At 51.0% G+C, this 20,694-nt stretch overlaps 1 protein-coding gene and 1 non-coding gene across 3 annotated transcripts in view; one reads left to right on the forward strand and one right to left on the reverse strand.

The window, feature by feature from the left end:
* The window catches only part of FA2H (fatty acid 2-hydroxylase), a 718,995-nt gene that overhangs the window by 469,124 nt on the left and 229,177 nt on the right, over positions 1 to 20,694 (forward strand). The window lies entirely within an intron of this gene.
* On the reverse strand, positions 18,937 to 19,064 carry LOC144801119 (small nucleolar RNA SNORA17). The gene has a single exon (XR_013604995.1). It is a non-coding gene; the product is annotated as a small nucleolar RNA SNORA17 (small nucleolar RNA).

Raw genomic sequence — 20,694 nt, forward strand, 5'->3', positions numbered from 1 at the left:
CTTTTACAACGCGTGCCATTACAACGCGGTTTTTTCAACGCAAGTCGTTACCATGACTTGCGTTGGAGGGGGTGCGGACTTAGGAATTTTTTAATTTACTATTCCAACATCAGCCTACGTACAGTAGGGAAGGTGTTGGATAGTAAATTAAAAAATTCCTTGCCCTGCAGCGCCCTCCAGCGCAAGTCGTGGTAACGACTTGCGTTGAAAAGACCGCGTTGTAACGGCACGGCGGTGTAACAGCCGCGTCGTAAAGGCTATTCACCCAATGTGTGTGTATGCTGGTGTATAACCTGGATACCAAATGCTTCCCATCCGGAGAGCTTAACATGAGGTGTAGGGGAAGAAGGGATGCCGGCTTTCGTGAGAAGTCAGGGAGAATAGCCCGCAACCCCTGTCAAAGCCGAATGTATAGGAACGTGTCCAAGGGAGTGGGTTGTATGCCAGACAATAAATGGTCCAAAGTACGAAACATCCCTTCATGAAAAAGGTCCCCCCAGGTAGCGACGTGAAGATTATGAAAATCCTTCTCCTGCAACAACGAAAGATCTGGATGATAAGAGAATGGGAGCTGGGGAGAATAAATAAGAGACACATCAAGCAAAGCCGCAATGCGATGCCAAGCATCCACAGTGCTCATAACAGTGGTAGGAGGCGTCGCCCGTGTGCTAGCAGGCCCAACTATTCCACCGCTCAAGGGTTTAGGGGCAGCAAGCCAGTCCTCAGCTGCTACATGCGGCATGTAGCGAGGAGGGTGTACCCAGTAATAGGCATAATGCTCACGTGCACTTAAAAAATAGAGTTCGAAGTCGGGAATATCAAACCCTCCCTGCTCATAAGGCCGCGTCAATGTTGACCATCCGAGTCTCGCCTGTTTCCCCCCCCATAACAACCGAAGCAGTTCAGTGCTCAGTGTTTTAAAGAAAAACTGCCCTGGATCGTAAGGAATATTAAGAAATAAATAAAGAAATTGGGGCAAGACAACCATCTTGATAAGAGAAGCTCTCCCTGCAAGAGACAAAGGTAATGATATCCATCGAGTGGCATTGGCGTTAAGCCGTGTGATGGCCGTGCCGTAATTAGCACGTATAGTTTTGTCCTTATCCTGAGTGACCTGTATACCAAGATAGCGCAGCTTCGAGCCACACCACTCTATCGGGAAGTCTAATGGGAACTGCTGCACCGCCGGGGTGAGAGGAAATCCTGCGACTTCCCCCAAATGCTGACACCAGATAACCGACCAAATTTTATAAACTCACGCAAGATGGGGTTAATATTTTGTTGTGGGTCTCTGACATACAGGGTAATGTCATCTGCATACAGTGAAACTAATATTTGTCGCAGGCAACACCAGAATGCCTTGTCCCGATGCATCTGCCGCAGCCTGCAAGCCAAGGGCTCCACCGCTAGAGCAAATAGGAGCGGTGATAACGGACACCCCTGCCGGGTGCCCCTGGAAACAGAAATAGGGCGGGACAGATGACCATTAACCAGCACTCGAGCCGTGGGGTTATGATATAATAACTCGATCCAGGAGAGGTATACCTCGGGAAAACCCATCTTACGCAGCACTCCGAAGAGATAATCTCACTCCACCGAGTCAAATGCTTTTGTTGCATCAAGAAAAACAACAGCGAGTGGGAGCTCCGGCGCTACATTCTGGAGCAATGCAAATAGGGTCCTAAGGTTATGGGAGGTAGCTCTACCTGGCACGAACCCCGACTGGTCGGGTAGCACCAACTTATCAAGTAAAAGGGATAATCTGTTCGCCAATACCTTAGCCATTATTTTAGTGTCACAATTCATCAGCGACAACGGCCTATAAGAGTCACAGGACTCTGGGGGTTTACCCGGTTTCAATAAGGAGGTAACTATTGCCTCCCTCATGGAAGCAGGAAGAGTGCCTAGCTCAAGGGACTCTTCATAAACCTCCTTCAACACCGGCACCATAATATCGACATAGGCCTTGTAAAATTCTGTCGGGAGGCCGTCAGAACCCAGCGCCTTCCCATTCTGGAGTTGCATTATGGCGTTCTTAATTTCATCCAGCCGAGCGCAACATCTTCCGTAAAAGCCTCCAAATCCATAACATCATTCCTCTGAGTGGTGTACAGGGTCGTGTAGTGCGTGACAAACGTCTCTAGTATGTGTAATGAATCCCTATATGTCTCCCCACTGGGTCCCTGTATTTCCAACATGTGGGCATTAGAGCGAGAACTTCTAGCTAGTGCAGCCAGTACCTTCCCTGGCCGGACCCCTCTCCATACTTGCGCGCTGTCCAATATTTACCCCTTAACTTCACCTCCCTGTGCGCAGCCTCTTCATATTCAGTTAAGAGTGTGCGAAAAGCTGTGTGCACCTGACCTACTTCCCCACTCCCCATCCTCCTCTCCAACCCCTTCAAATCCCGTTCCAGCTTACGCACTGTATCCTGTATGCTCTGCAGCACCCCAAAGCTCTTGGAGATGCAGTGCCCTCGCATCATTACTTTAAACACCTCCCATACCACCTCAACACCATCCACCGACCCTTTATTTCGAACGAAAAAGTCCTCAATTTCCTTACCCAGTTCAGCCCGAAAAACCGTATCCAGGAGAGCTGTAGGGTGAAGCCGCCAGCTTGGGCGAGGTCTATCATACCCCGGAACCATCAGCGAGATCCTAAGCGGATAATGGTCCGAGAAATTCAGAGCTAAATGTGTCAGGCTCCCAATTGCCGAATAATCAATGCGCGTCCATGTCCCCTTATATGACGTAAAATGCGTCCCCTCTCGTTGTGCAGCATGCAGATGTCTCCAACTGTCTATCAACCCACCCTCCAGAAGTATGTCCTGTAGAACCTCCCGTGCCTAGTGTAATGTTGTGGCCCACCATTGGACCTATCCAACTGCGGATTCAACGCCACATTGAAATCACCGACCCAAATGACATGAGTGGAACCAACTGCCAGTATCTTTCCCCACAATTCAGCAAAAAATTCTGGGAAATCCACATTTGGTCCATAACAGTTCGCAAGTGTAACAGTATCCCGTCCCAATCTCCTCCAAAGGATGGTGTACCTGCCCTGGGGATCCTCCACCTCCCCCATCCTCTCAAAGCGCACTTGTTTACTGCAGAGTATTGCTGTGCCTCGGGCATAGGAAGAGTAGACAGCTTGCCCAACGGCTAGCGAATGAGTTCCCCGCACCTGGCGCAATGTGAGTTTCCTGTAGGAAAGCAATTTGAATCTGGTGCCTATCGAGGTAAGCTAGCACCTGCCTTCTCTTTCTGGGATCCCCAAGGCCCCTAACGTTCCATGAAATGGTTCTAAGTGTATCCTCCCCTGTCTGAGCCATTAAACAGAAAAGTCAGTCTCCAAGCATTCTGCAGTACATGTAAACATTTCCTGATCTGCGTACATGACAAAGCATAGATATCTCCAGCGACTAGCATTGTGACAACATCATGACAATGAACTCCCCCTTCCATCCCACCCTCCTCCCACTGAAACATCCCAATCATGCCAGTAGTACATACTCCACCCCCCACCCATCCCCAGAACTGTTGCTCAGAGAGGCCAACCGAGACCACTGAGAGGTGTCAGAAACCATAGCAACCAACAAGGGGGTATTCCCAGGTGGGGAATGCATCTAGGTGGCACACAAACACCTCTTGCCAGCCCAGAAGCTACGTCGAATGACACGACTTGTAAGGTCCGACCCGAGGGTGACCGGCATTACAGGTGACTCTCACGCCTTTTACACTTACGGCAATCCAATGACCACGTAACGGACATAGAAACGATCATACTCTACCAGTCCATCACCTTCGAGACTACCAGTCAACATAGCAATACACAATGAGTCTATGAATACAGTAAAAGAGCTAGATTCAAAAGAGAAAAAATAAAAGGGACTCATTCCTCGTCCGGAGGCTGTGATTCAGGAGAATCCTCCAGGTCTCGTGACTGCCGTTGCCGCTTCTTGAGGTGCTTCAAGTAATCCTCTAATGAGTGATACGCAGACGAGCAGGGTACAGCAGAGCATAGTCTATCTGAGCTTGATGAAGCTTTAGCTTTACTCCTAAAAATGTTGACGCTCCTCCTGAACGTGAATTGTAAAATCCGGAAACATTGTGAAATTGATGCCATCGTAGGTCAGTTGCTTAGTCTCCCGAGCAACTTGTTGAGCAAGATCTCTATCACGGTCGTTCAGAAGACGTGACATGAAAGGCCTGGGTGGGCAACCCGGGGGGTCTCGCCCCCAACAACCGGTGCGCCCTCTCTACCACAAATTGAGAGGACAGCTTATCCGCCCGACCACGGCCTTAAGCAGTTTCTCAATGTACTCCTCCATTTGTCCGGTACCTGTACTTTCCGGAATTCCTAGGACCCGAATGTTGTTCCGGCGACTGCGAGCTTCAATATCCTCATTCTTTACCGCTATGATCTTAAGCAGCCGATCCATCTGCGTTGTCGCCTTTTTAAGCTGTGCAGTTGCGTCCTCCACGTCGGAGACCCGCTGCTCTACTTCCGTAAGGTGCGTCTCGTGCCCCTCTATTGTACGCACTATGGCATCCATGCGAGTGGAGACCATATCGATGTTGTCCGCCATTGGCGCGAAACCTTGTCTCACCTCTGTGAGTAGCGATTTTAGATCATCACTCGTTGTTGGTGGGGAGCGTTGCTGAGAGGGCTCCCCCTCCTCCTCCTCAAGCGCCATCTGCTGCTTTGTGACCTTTTTAGCCTCAAATGTTCGTTTCGGTTGGCGAGCATCCGTTCGCCCCATCATATGTCCAGGCCCAGGCACACAAACAAAGAACCCAATGCCCCACACTGACTGCCCACAGGAGTCACGTCAGCGCCCAACTCCAAACCTATGGCAGACAGAAAAGGATCAAGCAGGCCACCCCTGAGGGCCAGCGAATCCTTCAACAGGAAGGTCTAGGGATCACAGCACCGCCCTCCGCTCCGGCAGTGAAAACACCCATCTCTGCTCCGCGAGGGTGACCCCAGCGTCCAGGACCTTCCCACTGAGGCACCACACAGTCCCGGTGCAGTGCAGCCGCCACCTCCAATATAGTCACTACGCTGACCCTGTGCCCAATAGCTGTAGCCGACCCAGTGTCCACACTCGAAGAGCCCAGCAATGCTGACTGAGCTCTCTCTTCAGTGTCCGTTAGTATAATCCACAGAACGTAGTCTTGCACTTCAAGAGGGCCTCTCAGCTCACGGGTTCCTCTTGCACCCCTCCTTGGAGTCAGCGTACCTGCAGCACCAACCCCCTTCAGTCTTTGAGCCCTCAGCAACACACTCCTAACGTCAGATCCCATGTCGCAGTATGCCGCCAAACTTCGCTTGCAATCCACTCACCGCACCACTCGTTATGCTCCTCAATACCAGGACAACAGCCCGCAATGGAGGCCTCCACCGCGAATTGAAGGAAAATGGCGAGATCCACTCCTCTCCCGTATTATCTCCAGTCCTTTAAGGAACCCTATCACACCCCGCTGGCAAGCGCTGCGGCGAAACAGATAACAGACACCACTAGCAGCGCAGTAGTCTGGCAATAGTTCAAATGCGGGCCTCAGCTCTCCTCACCCAAAATGGCTGCACCAGCCACCTCCGAGGCGACCGAGCCTCCGTGTCCCGCAGCCACAGGCATATTCACCAACCAAAGACAGCTGGGCGAGTTCCTCCAGCAAGCCTCTCCGTGATGTTAGACTGCCGCCGCCGGTTCCGGTACCGACCCTGTACACGGAGCCAGATACCCTCTGACACTGAGGCCCACACTCCTTGTGGTCAGCCGAGGCCTCTCGTACTGAGGCTCTCCGGCCAGCTGCTTCAGGGGCTACGAGTGGAATGCGCGCCCTCCGCTACACACGCTCACCGGCACTCGCCAGCTCTTCCCACAGCTCCGGAGTTCACACTGGCTGCATCTCGTAGGTAGGAGAGACCATTCCTCGTCAGGTGTCACTTTGTAGGCAGGGTAAGAGAAGGATACATTTAGGATATCTCAAAGAAACAAGTTAGTATTAGATTCCTTACCTTAGAATAACCCCAGGCGTCAGACTGGATTCGGAAAATTTTGCGTCGCTTTACCCCTGCGCGTCGGTAGGCATCTTCTACGGCTCCGCGTCCGTCGTCGGCGTCGTTGGCGCCGGGATGACATCGTCGGAGTACTTAGCGCCGCCCTCGCGCACTGACGTCAGTTCTTCTTTTTTCCGCGTCAGCAAGCGCAGGTCCAGAGAAAGTGGTACCCTTTAGTCATTTTTTGACTAAGCTTTTTCGATCCTTTTTGGATCCGTTTCGAGTCTATGACTCCATCGGTGCCGGTAGGGATGCCCGGGATCAAGCCCTGTGCCGACTGCAACCGACTGATGTCGGTTACCGACCCCATGGCCGGTGCCTACATTGCCTGGGTCCCGACCACGATGACAAGTTGTGCCCCGACTGCCGGGCCTTAGCGTCGAAGGCTAGGCGGGAGCGGTCCCATAAGCGCCTCGAGCTCCAGCAGCGGCCCCGCGCCGCTCCAGGTCCCGATCCGGAAGGAGGTCGAGAGACCGGTCGCGGGGCCGGAGTCATTACAGCTCGGTGAGTCGACACCACTCGTCGGGCTCCAAGTCCTCAGGTAAGAGACACAAGAAGTCGAAGAGACGACATCGCTCTTTTGACTCCCCCCGACGCTCGCGCGAGCGGTCGGGGGTTTGGGTGACACCGCCCACGCGGCTCCACCGGAGCCGCAGGCGTCGCAGCCTGCTTCATGCCCGCCGGTCCCCGGGCAGAACGCGACACTGGAGGAGATCGAGGCCTACCTCATGGCCATAAGGTCACTCAGTCCTCCGTCGGGTTCCGGGGCGCCTTCGGGCCCAGCGGCCCGACTGGGAGCCCAAGCGGGCCGGGTGCTTCAGCGCCGGCGCCGTCGGCGACTTCTGTCCCGATCCCGCAAGGCCCCACTGGATCTGGTTCCGGATCCGGGTCGCCGCTGGTCGACCTTACGACCCCGCATGCGTCGACCCCTAGGGTGTCACCCCCGGCGATGTCCCCGCACGATGCCGTCCCTAGTCCAACTCTCGGTTCGGATCTGGCGCCGGAGCGGCGTTGCTCGACGCCGCATTCGGCGCCGGTCGAAGAGGACTTCTTCGAGGATCTGGGTCCATCCTTTATGCCTGAATTTCAGGACATGGACGATGAGGGTGACTGGGGGGGTCTGAGGACCCCCTGGCACGTGAGTGCCAGTCATTTCAGGACTGGACACAGGAACTAGGGGAAGCCAGTGGCCTGGATACCTCCCCAGACACTGGTTTTGTCTCACCTCCTACCGTGGCCAAGGAGGAGGGGGCTGCTTATAGTGTACAAAGTTCAGCGTAGGGTTATCACAATGTTCAGAAATAGCACGGCGCTCAACAGATAGTAGGTATGAGGTAATTCTTGTAGCTAGTAGTGGTTGGTGCTGCTTGATCAGAGATAACCCTGTTCTCTGGGAGAGAAGGGGGAGAGGAGCTCTGCCTTCTGTATGTCTGTATGCAAGGTCAAGCGCACACAACCTAAGTATGTTCAACGGTTGGTTGTGTATCTTTAGATGGAAGGATAAGATCAGACTTCACTTTAGTTGTTTCTTTCCTTATTTATTTTATCCATTGACAGTGTTTGTTTTTACATGAAAACCAGCCGACACGTGTTTCGTCAAAAACGGGGTAGACCCGTGACTCTTCAGGGCTGGGGAGATAAAGTAAAATCAGAAAATATTTTTGGGGGAGTGAGGAGGGATGGGTACGTGGAAGAAGGTAAAGTGATGGCCAGTGTGAGGGGATGTGATGGGAAGGAGAAAAAGACTACAAGAACACTCATTAGGAAGTGTTGGCCCTAAGATGGTGCAGACAGATGGGCAGAAGGTGAGTTTATGACGCGGTGAAAACCCGAGTGTGACATATAATGCATAGTGAGTGTGATCTAAGAGATCTGTGTGGTGGTGAGCTGCTGTTTGTACTTATCATAACAGTAATAATGCAGCGACGCAAGACGCAAAACCACATGGTGTGTGTCATGTGGGAACAAAGTGACAAACTGAATATCCAAACAAACTATAACATGAATAATGTTTAACAGTCTATTCTGTGGAAAAAAGGGGGGGAAGAAAGCATACAATCGAAGTACCATGATATATACAGGTCGTACATGTTAGAAGTGGTGGTGCGTGGAGTGTGGTGACCTTAAATAATCATGCACAGTTCTATAGTTAATTTCCTTAATTCAATGCTTAATGACTGATACGAAGAATGTAAAACCACATACATTTGCAAAATTTCTTATCTTGATATTGGTTGAGTGGTAATAAATATATATGAGATATCAATCATTTCTTCATGCTCAGTGTTTTATAAGGCCAAAAGCCTCATCTTCTGTCTGGAGTGTCTATATTGATACTAGTTCATGTGTATGTTTTCCCTAGCCATGTATAATGTCATGGCATGGATGATAATAGACATAGTATTCGCAGTTTTCATGTCTATTATCATCCATGCCACCCCTCTTTTTCTTGTGTTTTTTTGAACTTATAGATACTGCCCGCAGCCCTTATTCAGACAGGTATGCCTGCGCAATTTGTTAAATATTCTTCAACCCTGTGGTCCCGTCATTCTCGTCTCCGATAACTTCATGTAGAACCCAGAGGGTGGTAGATATGAACAAACCAACCACAACCAAGGGTTTTTCAAACCGGATTCTTACCGGCACCATTAAAGAGAGCATAATTAACATACCCGATAGAACACATTTTTTCTGTTCTTGATTACTACTCGCCATATGAACAAACCAAGCATACTAGTCTTTTTTGATATGTCTTATCCTCACTTGCTTAAGCTAATGACATTATACATGGCTAGGGAAAACATACACATGAACTAGTATCAATATAGACACTCCAGACAGAAGATGAGGCTTTTGGCCTTATAAAACACTGAGCAAGAAGAAATGATTGATATCTCATACATATTTATTACCACTCAACCAATATCAAGATAAGAAATTTTGCAAATGTATGTGGTTTTACATTCTTCGTATCAGTCATTAAGCATTGAATTAAGGAAATTAACTATAGAACTGTGCATGATTATTTAAGGTCACCACACTCCACACACCACCACTTCTAACATGTACGACCTGTATATATCATGGTACTTCGATTGTATGCTTTCTTCCCCCCCTTTTTTCCACAGAATAGACTGTTGAACATTATTCATGTTATAGTTTGTTTGGATATTCAGTTTGTCACTTTGTTCCCACATGACACACACCATGTGGTTTTGCGTCTTGCGTCGCTGCATTATTACTGTTATGATAAGTACAAACAGCAGCTCACCACCACACAGATCTCTTAGATCACACTCACTATGCATTATATGTCACACTCGGGTTTTCACCGCGTCATAAACTCACCTTCTGCCCATCTGTCTGCACCATCTTAGGGCCAACACTTCCTAATGAGTGTTCTTGTAGTCTTTTTCTCCTTCCCATCACATCCCCTCACACTGGCCATCACTTTACCTTCTTCCACGTACCCATCCCTCCTCACTCCCCCAAAAATATTTTCTGATTTTACTTTATCTCCCCAGCCCTGAAGAGTCACGGGTCTACCCCGTTTTTGACGAAACACGTGTCGGCTGGTTTTCATGTAAAAACAAACACTGTCAATGGATAAAATAAATAAGGAAAGAAACAACTAAAGTGAAGTCTGATCTTATCCTTCCATCAAAAGATACACAACCAACCGTTGAACATACTTAGGTTGTGTGCGCTTGACCTTGCATACAGGCTGCTTATAGTGTGGTGCTGATGAGGGCAGCCAAGGCCTTGGCTCCTCAGCTCCCCGTCGCAACGGTGAGGTCTAACATCCTCATGGAGGTCCTTAAACCACAGGTAAGCTCCCCAGAGCCTCTACTGCCGTTTAATGAGGCTCTCACGGACGTCCTGTGTGGCACCTGGTCCAGGCCCACTACAGGTCCCCCTGTAGATAGGAATGTCGCTAGGCGCCACTGCCCTGCTCCGGGCGACCCTAGTTTCTTGTTCACCCACCCCACCCCCGAGAGCCTTTTTATCCAGGCCTCTACTTCCCAGTCCTCATTCCCAACTGCGCCACCAGATCGGGAATCCAAGAGGTATGAACAATTCGGCAAGAAGATGTTCTCCTCCCATAGTTTGGGATTGCGGTCGGTTAACACCGCGTGCCTCTTGGGCCGTTACACCCACTCTCTGTGGGATACGGTTGTGAAGTGCTGCCTGAGTGCCCGGAGGGGGCCCGGGTGAAACTCGCTCAAGCCCTCGCGGAGGGAAGAGATGCAGCGCGGTATTCAATACGATGTGGACTGAATACCACGGACTCGCTTGGAAGAGTGATTTCCACATCTGTGGCGGTTCGCCGCCACGCCTGGCTGAGGTCCACCAACTTTTCGGCCGATGTCCAGAACACCCTTATGGACATGCCGTTCGATGGCAGCCACCTCTTCGGTGGCAAGGCAGATAGTGCTCTGGAACGCTTTAAGCAGTTTCAATCGTTATACCTCTGTGACAGAGAATAATGATACCACACTATTATGAAAAAGAGAACAGCAACACGGGGAATCTTTTTTATCAAAAAGTTATTATTTTCTTACTGTGCAAAATTTATCAGGGTACATATCAATCATGACAGTTAATCAAAAATGCATTAAACAAAAAAGACCGAAACGTCGACTTCTAAGTCCAATTCTCCATCTAAGATTGTTGACACAAGTGACTTACTTTTAGTAAAATCAGAAGCCATTGTATTGTATATTGTGGTTTGGACTTTCTATTCTGATGTACTACAGGAGAAATTGTTTTACTCCTTTTTCATCTGAATGCATTTTTTGATTAACTGTCATGATTGATATGTACCCTGATACATTTTGAACAATAAGAAAATAATAACTTTTTGATAAAAAAAATTCCCCGGGTTGCTGTTCTCTTTTTCATGATAGTGTGGTATCATTAATCTCTGTCACAGAGGTATAACGAATTGAAACTGCTTTCAGATACCAATTGAATTGAGTCGAATTCACTAATATAAGTGACAATCAAATTCGATTTCTGTAAATTGTTCTAAATCAAATTCCCTAGCCGGCAATTTTTTTGTATTCACGTTATCTGCCCAAGCCCGCAAGGGTTTATTGGGTTACCCACCCTTTTTTCTAATTGGAACGCTTTATGGACTCCAGGGCTACGGCCAAGTCCTTGGGCCTGTCAGCCCCACGCCAGCAATCTTCTGCCCAGTGCTCCTTTCGTGGCCACGGAAGGGACGCCCCCACACGTCCTGCCAGCCACGGGCCACAGACTACCATTCAGCATGGCGGCGGACGTGGTTACTGTCACGGCGGTAACAGGGGACAACCCCCGCAGCATCCACCTCAAAGTCTTCCTAGTCCGAGCTTTCAGGCCCATTTGACGCCAGTGGGGGGCAGGGTTCGCCATCACCTCCTCCAATGGCGCTCCATCACGTCGGACAGATGGGTGCTGCAAATCGTCCGAAGGGGCTACTCCCTCCCCTTCGAGGCGACCCCTCCAGCCATGCCACCGCGTGTCGTGGGATCACTTGAAACTTCTGCAAGAGGAAGTTGCAGCCCTCTTGGCCAAGGGGGCCATCGAGCGCGTTCCTGGACAAGAAGTAGGGTGTGGTTGTTAATCCCACTACTTTCTGGTTCCCAAGAAGGGCAAAGGGGGCCTACGCCCTATCTTGGACCTGCGGAAAATCAACGGCTTCCTCCGTAAGGAGAAGTTCAAGATGCTGACTCTCGCTCAGGTCTTAGCTGCCCTGGACCTGGGAGGCTGGATGGTAGCGTTGGACTTGCAGGACGCTTATTTTCACATCCCGTCCTGCCGGCCCACCGGCAATACCTGCGGTTCACGGTAGGCCACGAGCACTTTCAGTTTACCGTGCTCCCATCCGGCCTTACCAGCGCCCCACAGGTGTTCACGGAAGTGATGGTGGTGGTCGCAGCTCATCTGCGCAGGTTAGGGGTTTCAGTCTTCCCCTACCTCGACGACTGGTTGTTGAAGGCGGACTCGCCCCAGACAGTCGTCAGCCACCTCCAGACTACGGCCGACCTCCTGCACATGCTGGGGTTCTCCATCAATGTGCCGAAGTCGCACCTGTGTCCCTCCCAGAAGCTCCTCTTCATCGGAGCAGTTCTAGACTCGGCGCAGTTTCGACTTTATCACCCCAAACAGCGGGTTTAGGATATTCAGGCTCTGATTCCGATCTTTCAGCCGTTATCTCGAGTCTCGGTCAGGTTGACGCTGTGGCTTCTGGGGCTGATGGCCTCCTGCGGGCTCTGCAGTGGGACCTGAAGTTTCAGTGGGCCCAGCATCAGAGCAACTTGTCCGACCACGTCTTGATCTCGGAGGGCACTGCAGGACAGTTGCAGTGGTGGCTAACGGACCGCGATTGGGTCAGCGGCAGATCCCTCTCCCTACCCCACCCGGAGCGTGTAGTTGTGACAGACGCGTCCCTCCAGGGCTGGGGGGCCACATGGGAGAGGCGGAGATTAAAGGACTTTGGTCTCTGGCGGAGTCCCGGCTCCATATCAACCTTATGGAGCTGCGGGCAATCCGGCTTGCACTGAAGGCATTCCTCCCCTCTGTCCGGGGGAGTGTAGTGCAGGTGTTCACGGACAACACCACCACAATGTGGTACTCCAACAAACAGGGCGGGGTGGGGTCATGGACCCTATGCCAGGAGGCTCTGCGCCTCAGGCAGTGGCTGGAACATCAGGGCGAGACCCTGGTGGTTCAACACCTGGCAGTTGACCCTGAACGCTAGGGTGGACGAACTCAGCCGCCGATGCATGATGGATCACGAATGGCGTTTGAACTCGGACGTGACGCAAGGTCTCTTTCAGCAGTGGGGAGAGCCTTGGTTAGATCTATTCGCCACAGAAGAGAACGCGCAATGTTATCAGTTCTGTGCGTTGGAATTTCCAAGGCGGCACTCGCTCAGCGATGCTTTTCGTCGTGAGTGGAGTTGCAGTCTGTTGTATGCCTTTCCACCTATACCACTTCTGCCCAGAGTGCTGAAGAAGATCAGGTGCGACCGGGCCCAAGTCATCCTTGTGGCTCCGGACTGGGCACGAAGATACTGGTATCCCGAGCTACTCAGGATGTCAGTCGATCCCCCGATTTGTCTGCCTCTTCAGGAGGCCCTTCTGTCGCAGCAGCAGGGGATGGTCCTCCACCCGAACCTGTCCAGACTCCACCTCCATGCGTGGAGATTGAGCGGCGACAGTTGAGGCCATTTGACTTGCCTCCTGAAGCCTGTGATGTTAATCTGACAGCCAGGCGTCCCTCCACAAAATCAGTATACGCCTGCAGGTGGAACAAATTTGTGGCATGGTTCACAGCAAAGGCTGTGGATCCACTCTCTGCCCCTCTTTCTGAGGTTCTCCTATTTCTACTTTCTCTTGCCCAGCAGGGCTCTGCTCTGGGCAATATCAAGGGCTACCTCTCTGTCATTTTTGCCTTCTTAAGGCTACCTGATCAACCCTCTTTGTTCATGTCCCCAGTTGTAAATAGGTTCTTAAAGGGCATCCCTCATGTTCCTTTCGTGATGCCTCAGTGGGACTTGAACCTTGTTGTGACTTATCTGATGTGCGCTTCCTTCGAGCCACTTCATAACTGTCCTCTTCATCTTCTTACCCTTAAGACTGCATTCCTGGTTGCCATCACCTCTGCCAGGAGAGTGAGTGAACTCCAGGCTCTTTCTTCTAAACCTCCTTTCCTTTCTGTCCATCCGGACAAAGTTGTGTTGCGGACGCGACCCTCCTTCCTGCCCAAGGTAGTCACAGCCTTCCACATCGGGCAGTCCATCACCTAATTTCCGCTTCTGCATCCCTCTAAAGAGGAAGAGAGGCTCCACCATCTGGACGCAAAACGTGCGCTCTCATTCTATATGGATCGCACACACCAGTTCCGGGTGGATGACCAACTCTTTGTTGATTACGTGGGCGCTAAGAAGGGTCGGGCGGTGCACAAACGAACCATCTCTCGATGGGTCGTCTTGTGCATCAAGATTCGCTTCTCTTTGGCGAGGAAGGAGCCTCCTGTTGGGCTGAGGGCCCATTCCACTCGGGCCACAGCGGCTACCACTGCCCTGGGTCGTGGAGTCCCCTTGCAGGACATCTGTCAGGCAGCTACGTGGGCCTCGCTGAACACGTTCGCAAGACACTACTGCCTGGACAGCCAAGTCCGGAGAGATGGCTTTTTCGGTCGTTCCGTTCCCCAGGACTTTCTGGTGTGATCATTGGTTCGCAGACCCACCACCGGGGTTGGTATTGCTGGGGTATCTATTCTAAGGTAAGGTATCTAATACTAACCTGTTTCTTTCAGATGCACAAGTTACTTACCTTCTGTAACGATATATCTGTAAGAAACAATAGTTAGTAATAGAATCCTTACTGCCCCACCCATCCTCCCCGTTCTGCGAACCGATATCTAGGGTTAAGGTCATCCCCTTTCAGGGCTCTAGTTTTATGGCACCAGTGTTGGTTTTTATCATGGCTCTGCGTTTTCTGGCGCGGAAAAGCTGTGTATAAGAACTGACGTCAGCGCGCGAGGGCGGCGTCTAAGTACTCCGACGACGTCATCCCGGCGCCAATGATGCTGACGTCGGACGTGGAGCTGCAGACGACGCCTACCGACGCGCAGGGGTACTGCTACGCAAAATTTTCCGAATACAGTCTGACGCCTGGGGTTATTCTAAGGTAAGGAATCTAATACTAACTACTGTTTCTTACAGATATATCGTTACCGAAGGTAAGTAACTAGCGCCCCCATCTAGGGAAACTTACCAAACCCACACATTTCTGAAAACTAGACATCCGGGGCTTCCAAGGAGGTTTGGCATGCGTGGATCCCCCAACGTTTCCTTACCCAGAATCCCTTGCGAACCTCAATTTTAGCTTAAAACAAATCAGTTTTTTCACACAATTTTGTGTGGGAAACTGTGGCATCACTGGGGTCACGCAGATTTCCTACCACCCAGCATACCCCCAGGTCTCCCGATAAAAATGGTGCCTCACCTGTGTGGGAGGCCCAAGTACCCGCGACATGCAAGGACACAAAACGTTTTCAGGCAACATCAACATGGCCTATCAAAAAAAATTTTGGGCCTTTGCCTGTCGTGGATACTTGGGCCTCCCACACGAGTGAGGCATCATTTTTATCGGGAGACCCGGGGGAACGCTGGGTGGTAGGAAATTTGTGTAAGCCCATTGATGCCACACTTTTCCACACAATAATGCGTGGAAAAACTTATTTTTTCAGCTAAAATTGAGGTTTGCAAGGGATTCTGGGCAAGGTAACATTGGGGGATCCATGCAAGCCATACCTCCTTGGAAGCCCCCAGGTGTCTAGTTTTCAGAAATGTAGAGGTTTGGTAGGTTTTCCTAGATGGCCGCCGAGCACGGGGCCGAAAACCCAGGTACCCCCTTGCAAAACCAGGTGGTTTTGAGATAGGCAATTTTGATGTGCCTCACTACGTTTTGGGCCCTTACCCGTCGCAGGTCCTTGGGCCTCCCACACAAGTGAGGCACCATTTTTATCGGGAGACCTTGGGGAACGCTGGGTGGTAGGACATTTGTGTGAGCCCGGTGATGCCACACTTTCCCACAGAAAAATGTGTGAAAAAAGTGATTTTTTCAGCTAAACTTGAGGTTTGCAAGGGAGTCTGGGTAAGGAAACGTTGAGGGATCCACGCAATCCATACCTCCCTGGAAGCCCCCTGGTGTCTAGTTTTCAGAAATTTGTGGGTATGGTAGGTTTCCTTAGATGGCCGCCGAGCACGGGGTCAAAAACCCAGGTGACCCCCCCCTTGCAAAACCAGGTTGTTTGGTGATAGGCAGTTTTGATGTCGCCTCAATATGTTTTGGGCCCCTGCCTGTCGCGGGTACTTGGGCCTCCCACACGAGTGAGGAACCATTTTTATCAGGAGATCCGGGGGAATGCTGGGTGGTAGGAAATTTGTGTCCGCCCGGTGATGCCACAACTTTCCCACACAAAAATGTGTGAAAAAAGTGATTGTTTTCTCCAAAAATTGAGGTTTGCAGGGGATTTTGGTAAGGAAACGTTGGGGAATCCATGCAAGCCATACCTCCCTGGAATTCCCCGGGTCTCTAGCTTTCAGAAATTTGTGGGTTTGGTAGGTTTCACTAGATGGCCGCCGAGCACAGGGCCAAAAACCCAGGTGGCCCCCCCTTGCAAAACCAGGTTGTTTAATGATAGGCAATTTTGATGTCGCCTCAATACGTTTTGGGCCCCTGCCTGTCCCGGGTACTTGGGCCTCCCACACGAGTGAGGCACAGTTTTTATCGGAAGGCTTTGGCAAACGTGGGGTGGGTGGAATTTTGTGGATCCATGTAGATTCTAGAACTTTCCACGACAGAAATTTGAGGAAAATATGTTTTGGGACTAATTTTTAAGATTGCAAGGGATTCTGGGTAACAGAACCTAGTGAGAGCCAGTCAAGTTACCCCATCCTGGATTCCCCTGGGTGTCTCGTTTGTAAAAATGTACAGGGTTGCTAGGTTTCCCTATGTGCCGGCTGCGCTAGGGCCCAAAATTGACAGGTATGCATATAGCTAAAAACAAATCTGTGTCTAGTCTGCTTTCTGCCGCCCTGGTGGGGATATCGGGGGGGGGGGGTTGCCCTGATATGCCCCAAGGAGGCAAAAAAAAACTGTGGCTATTTGTTTGGGGAATGGGGACATTGGTATGCCCATTCTGGTCAGCCCCCACCCCCACACATAAAAAAGCCTGCATAATCATTGGTGTTTAGTGGGCTTTTTGCCCTCTGGGTGGGCAGATTGGGAGCAACTGCCCCCATCTTCCCCCCAGGTGGGGCATAAAGGCTGTAATTGTTGCAAGTGGGGGTGGGGGCATTGGCATGCCCGTTTTGGGCAGCCCCCACCCTAATTAGAATGTGCCCAAAAAATCCCTGGCATCTAGTGGTCTTTTAGCCCCCCCCCTGGGGAGGCAAATTGGGGGCTACTGCCCCATCTGCCCCCCAGGGGGGTAGGAAGGCTGTAATTTTTGTGGGGGAGGGGTTGGAGACATGGGCATGCAGGTTTTCGACAGCCCCACTCTAATTCAAATTTGCCCCCAAAAAACCCTGGTTTCTAGTGGGCTTTTTGCCCCCCCGATGGGGCACATTGGGGGCTAATGCCCCCATCTGCCCCCCAGGGGGGGCTGAAAGTCCACTAGACACCAGGGAGTTTTTTGGGAAAATTTTAATTAGGGTGGGGGTTGCCAAAAACAGGCATGTCAATGCCCTAACCCTAATAAAAATGTTCCCCAAAAAATCCCTGGTGTCTAGTGGTTTTTTCTTCCCCCCCGGGGGGCAGATTGGGGGCTACTGCCCCATATGCTCCCCAGGGGGGACAGGAAGGCTGCAATTTTTGCGGGGGAGGGTTTGGGGAATGGACTTGCCTGTTTAGGGCAGCCCCCACCCTAATTCAAATTTGCCCCATAAACATCCCTGGTGACTAGTGGGCTTTTTGACCCCCTCCGGGCTTGCAGATTGGGGCTAATGCCCCCATCTGCCCCCCAGGGGGGGCAGAAAGCCTACTAGACACCAGGGATTTTTTTAGCAAATTTTAATTAGGGTGGGGGTTGCCAAAAACAGGTATGCCAATGCCCCCACCCTAATAAAAATGTGCTCAAAACAAATCCCTGGCGTCTAGTGGGCTTTTTGCCCCCCCGGGGGCATATTGGGGGCTACTGCCCCATCTGCCCCCTGGGGGGGTAGGAAGGCTGTAATTTTTGCGGGGGAGGGTGTGGGGGCATGGGCATGCCCGTTTTGGGCTGCCCCACTCTATTCAAATTTGCCCCAAAAAAGGAGGGAGTGGGAGCATGGGCACGCCTATTTGAGCAGCCCCCACCCTAATTCAAATTTGCCTAAAAAAATCCTGGCGTCTAGTGGGCTTTTTGCCCCACCGGGGGTAGATTGGGGGCTACTGCCCCATCTGCCCCGCCGAGGGGGGCAGAAAGGCTATAATTTTTGCAGAGGAGGATGTGGGGGCATGGGCATAGGCATGCCCATTTTGGGTTGCCCCACTCTATTCAAATTTGCCCCCCAAAAAAACTGGCGTCTTCAGGACTTCCCCCCCCCCGCGGGGCAGATTGGGGGCTGATGCCCCCATCTGCCCCCCAGGTGGGTTGAAAGTCCACTAGATGCCAGGGAGTTTTTTGGGCAAATTTTAATTGGGGTGCGGGCTGCACAAAACGGGCATGCCAATACCCCCACCCTAATTAAAATTTTCCCAAAAAATACCTGGTGTCTACTGGGCTTTTTGCCCCCCCAGGTGGCATATTGGGGGCTAATGCCCCCATCTGCATCCCAGAAAGGGCAGGAAGGCTGTACGTTTTGCGGGGAAGGGGGTGGGGACATGGGCACGCCTGTTTTGGGCAGCCCCCACCCTAATTAAAATTTGCCTAAAAAAATCCCTGGAGACTAGTGGGCTTTTTGCCCCCCTGGGGGTGCAGATTGGGGGCTCATGCCCCCATTGCCCCCCCAGGGGGGGCAGTAAGCCTACTAGACGCCAGGGAATTTAGTGAGCAAATTTTAATTATGGTGGGGGTTGCCAAAAATAGGCATGCCAAGGCCCCCAGCCTAATAAAATCTAATAAAATTTCCCAAAAAAATCCCTGGGGTCTAGTGTGCTTTTTGCCCCCGGGGGCAGATTGGGGACTACTGCCCCATCTGCTCCCCAGGTGGGGCAGGAAGGCTGCAATTTTTGTGGGGGAGGGGTGGGGGCATGGACATGCCTGTTTTGGGCAGCCCCAACCCTAATACAAATTTGCCCCAAAAAACTCCCTGGCGACTAGTGGGCATTTTCCCCCCCCAGGGGTGCAAATTGGGGCTAATGCCCCCATCTGCCCCCAAGGGGGGGAGAAAGCCTACTAGACACCAAGGATTTTTTTAGCCAATTTACCCCAAAAAATCCATGGCATCTAGTGGGCTTTTTGCCTCCCCCTGTGGCAGATTGGGGGCTACTGCCTCATCTGCCCCCTGGGGGGGCAGGAAGGCTGTACTTTTTGCGGGGAGGGGGTGGGGGCATGGGCATGTCTGTTTTGGGCAGCCCCCACTCTAATTCAAATTTGCCTAAAAAAATCCCTGACACTAGTGGGCTTTTTGCCCCTGCGGGGGTGCAGATTGGGGGCTAATGCCCCCATCTGCCCCCCAGGGGAAGCAGAAAGCCTACTAGACTAGACCCACAGACTGTTTGGTCTCTTTTGCAACACTCAGGCTGCCCACAGATTGCACTTCATTGGACATGTGCTGAGTCGGTTTTTGAGGCAGTATCACTCTTCCTAATTAAGGGTGTTTCTTCCTCTGAAAGGAGTAAGAATTCATCTTCAGTCGGAGAAACTATCTTTCTCTTACTGAGAATGGCTTTCACTGCCTCCTTCATGGAGGATTTATATTCCCTCTCAAAGTACTTCCTAAAAATATGCTCATTTAGGGGATGGACAGACATTTCTTGCAACTCATTGTCAGACATACCTGTCAGAGTTGGGGTAAATTAATGTAAGGTATATAAAATAATTCAGAAAGTTCTCTGAGCACTCAAAAAAATATTGGATTTGAGGTCATGGGCTATGCCCAAAAGAAACATGGCCACCATTGTCCGGTCCTATTTTGACTACTATGGCTCAAGCGTGTCTCCCAAAATGATCTGAAATGCTGCCGCAGAAGCGTTTCCTTACTATAAACTGAGGCTCCCCCACGGAAGAGGAGAGTACCTCCACTGCCTTCGCTCTCTTTCTGAAACAGAGGGAGGCAGTACTTAACGCTGCGTGTCTTTTGAAAGACGTGTAGTAAAGATACGGATCGGCAGGGGACCGTGGGTAATAACCCTGGCCCCCGGAGCACCTGGAACCAATTTAGGACGAGACACACTGCAGAGTAGAAATGAGGGAAAAAAGTGAAAAGGTAAAGGAAAAAAAGCAACCCAACTATAAATTGGAAGGAAAGCAAAAAAAACCTGAGCCACTTACCTGAGTAGGTTTAAGTTAGCAAACCAATCCATATAATACTAACAACAAGCATTGATATAACACTAACAGCAGTTTGTTAATAATATCAATAGAAATAAATGAAAGCCAAAACAATGCAAACTTAAGTGTAGGTGAGTGCGAATGAAAGAGAAAGATCCCTAGTTGTTATGGAGTTATATACTATTTTGAATGCTTTTAGATGGAATGTTTTATTTATGATGTAGTGTTTATTCTTTAAACGGCTGCACGTTGGGGCAGCAATAAAAGGTTATTGCATAATGGTAGCTGTAGCGTTCTAGTGTTTGTCCGGCCGGGTAGAAACCCGGAATTATTCCTACACAATGTATCACTCTCTGGCCAGGCGTGGCCAGAGAGCTATAAATAAAAGGGCCGGGGTCGCTCGGGACTTCCGGTCCAGACCGAGTATCTGTGTAGTCTGGTAATCATTATGCTGGCGATATCGTAATTGCATTAAGCAGATGCTATGCACTTAGCGGCTGCCAAGGTCGCCTCACCGTACAGCTGAGGCGACGCGACGCGAACCCAACGAGACCCGGCCGGGCCCAGCAGGACGGCGACGTCGAGCGGAAGAGCGGAGGAGCAACCCATCTGAAACTGCGGGGTGAGCGGTGCGCGAGCAATTCCCATATGTGG

This window comes from Lissotriton helveticus, chromosome 12, assembly GCF_964261635.1.
Source record: "Lissotriton helveticus chromosome 12, aLisHel1.1, whole genome shotgun sequence".
Lineage (NCBI taxonomy): Eukaryota > Metazoa > Chordata > Amphibia > Caudata > Salamandridae > Lissotriton > Lissotriton helveticus.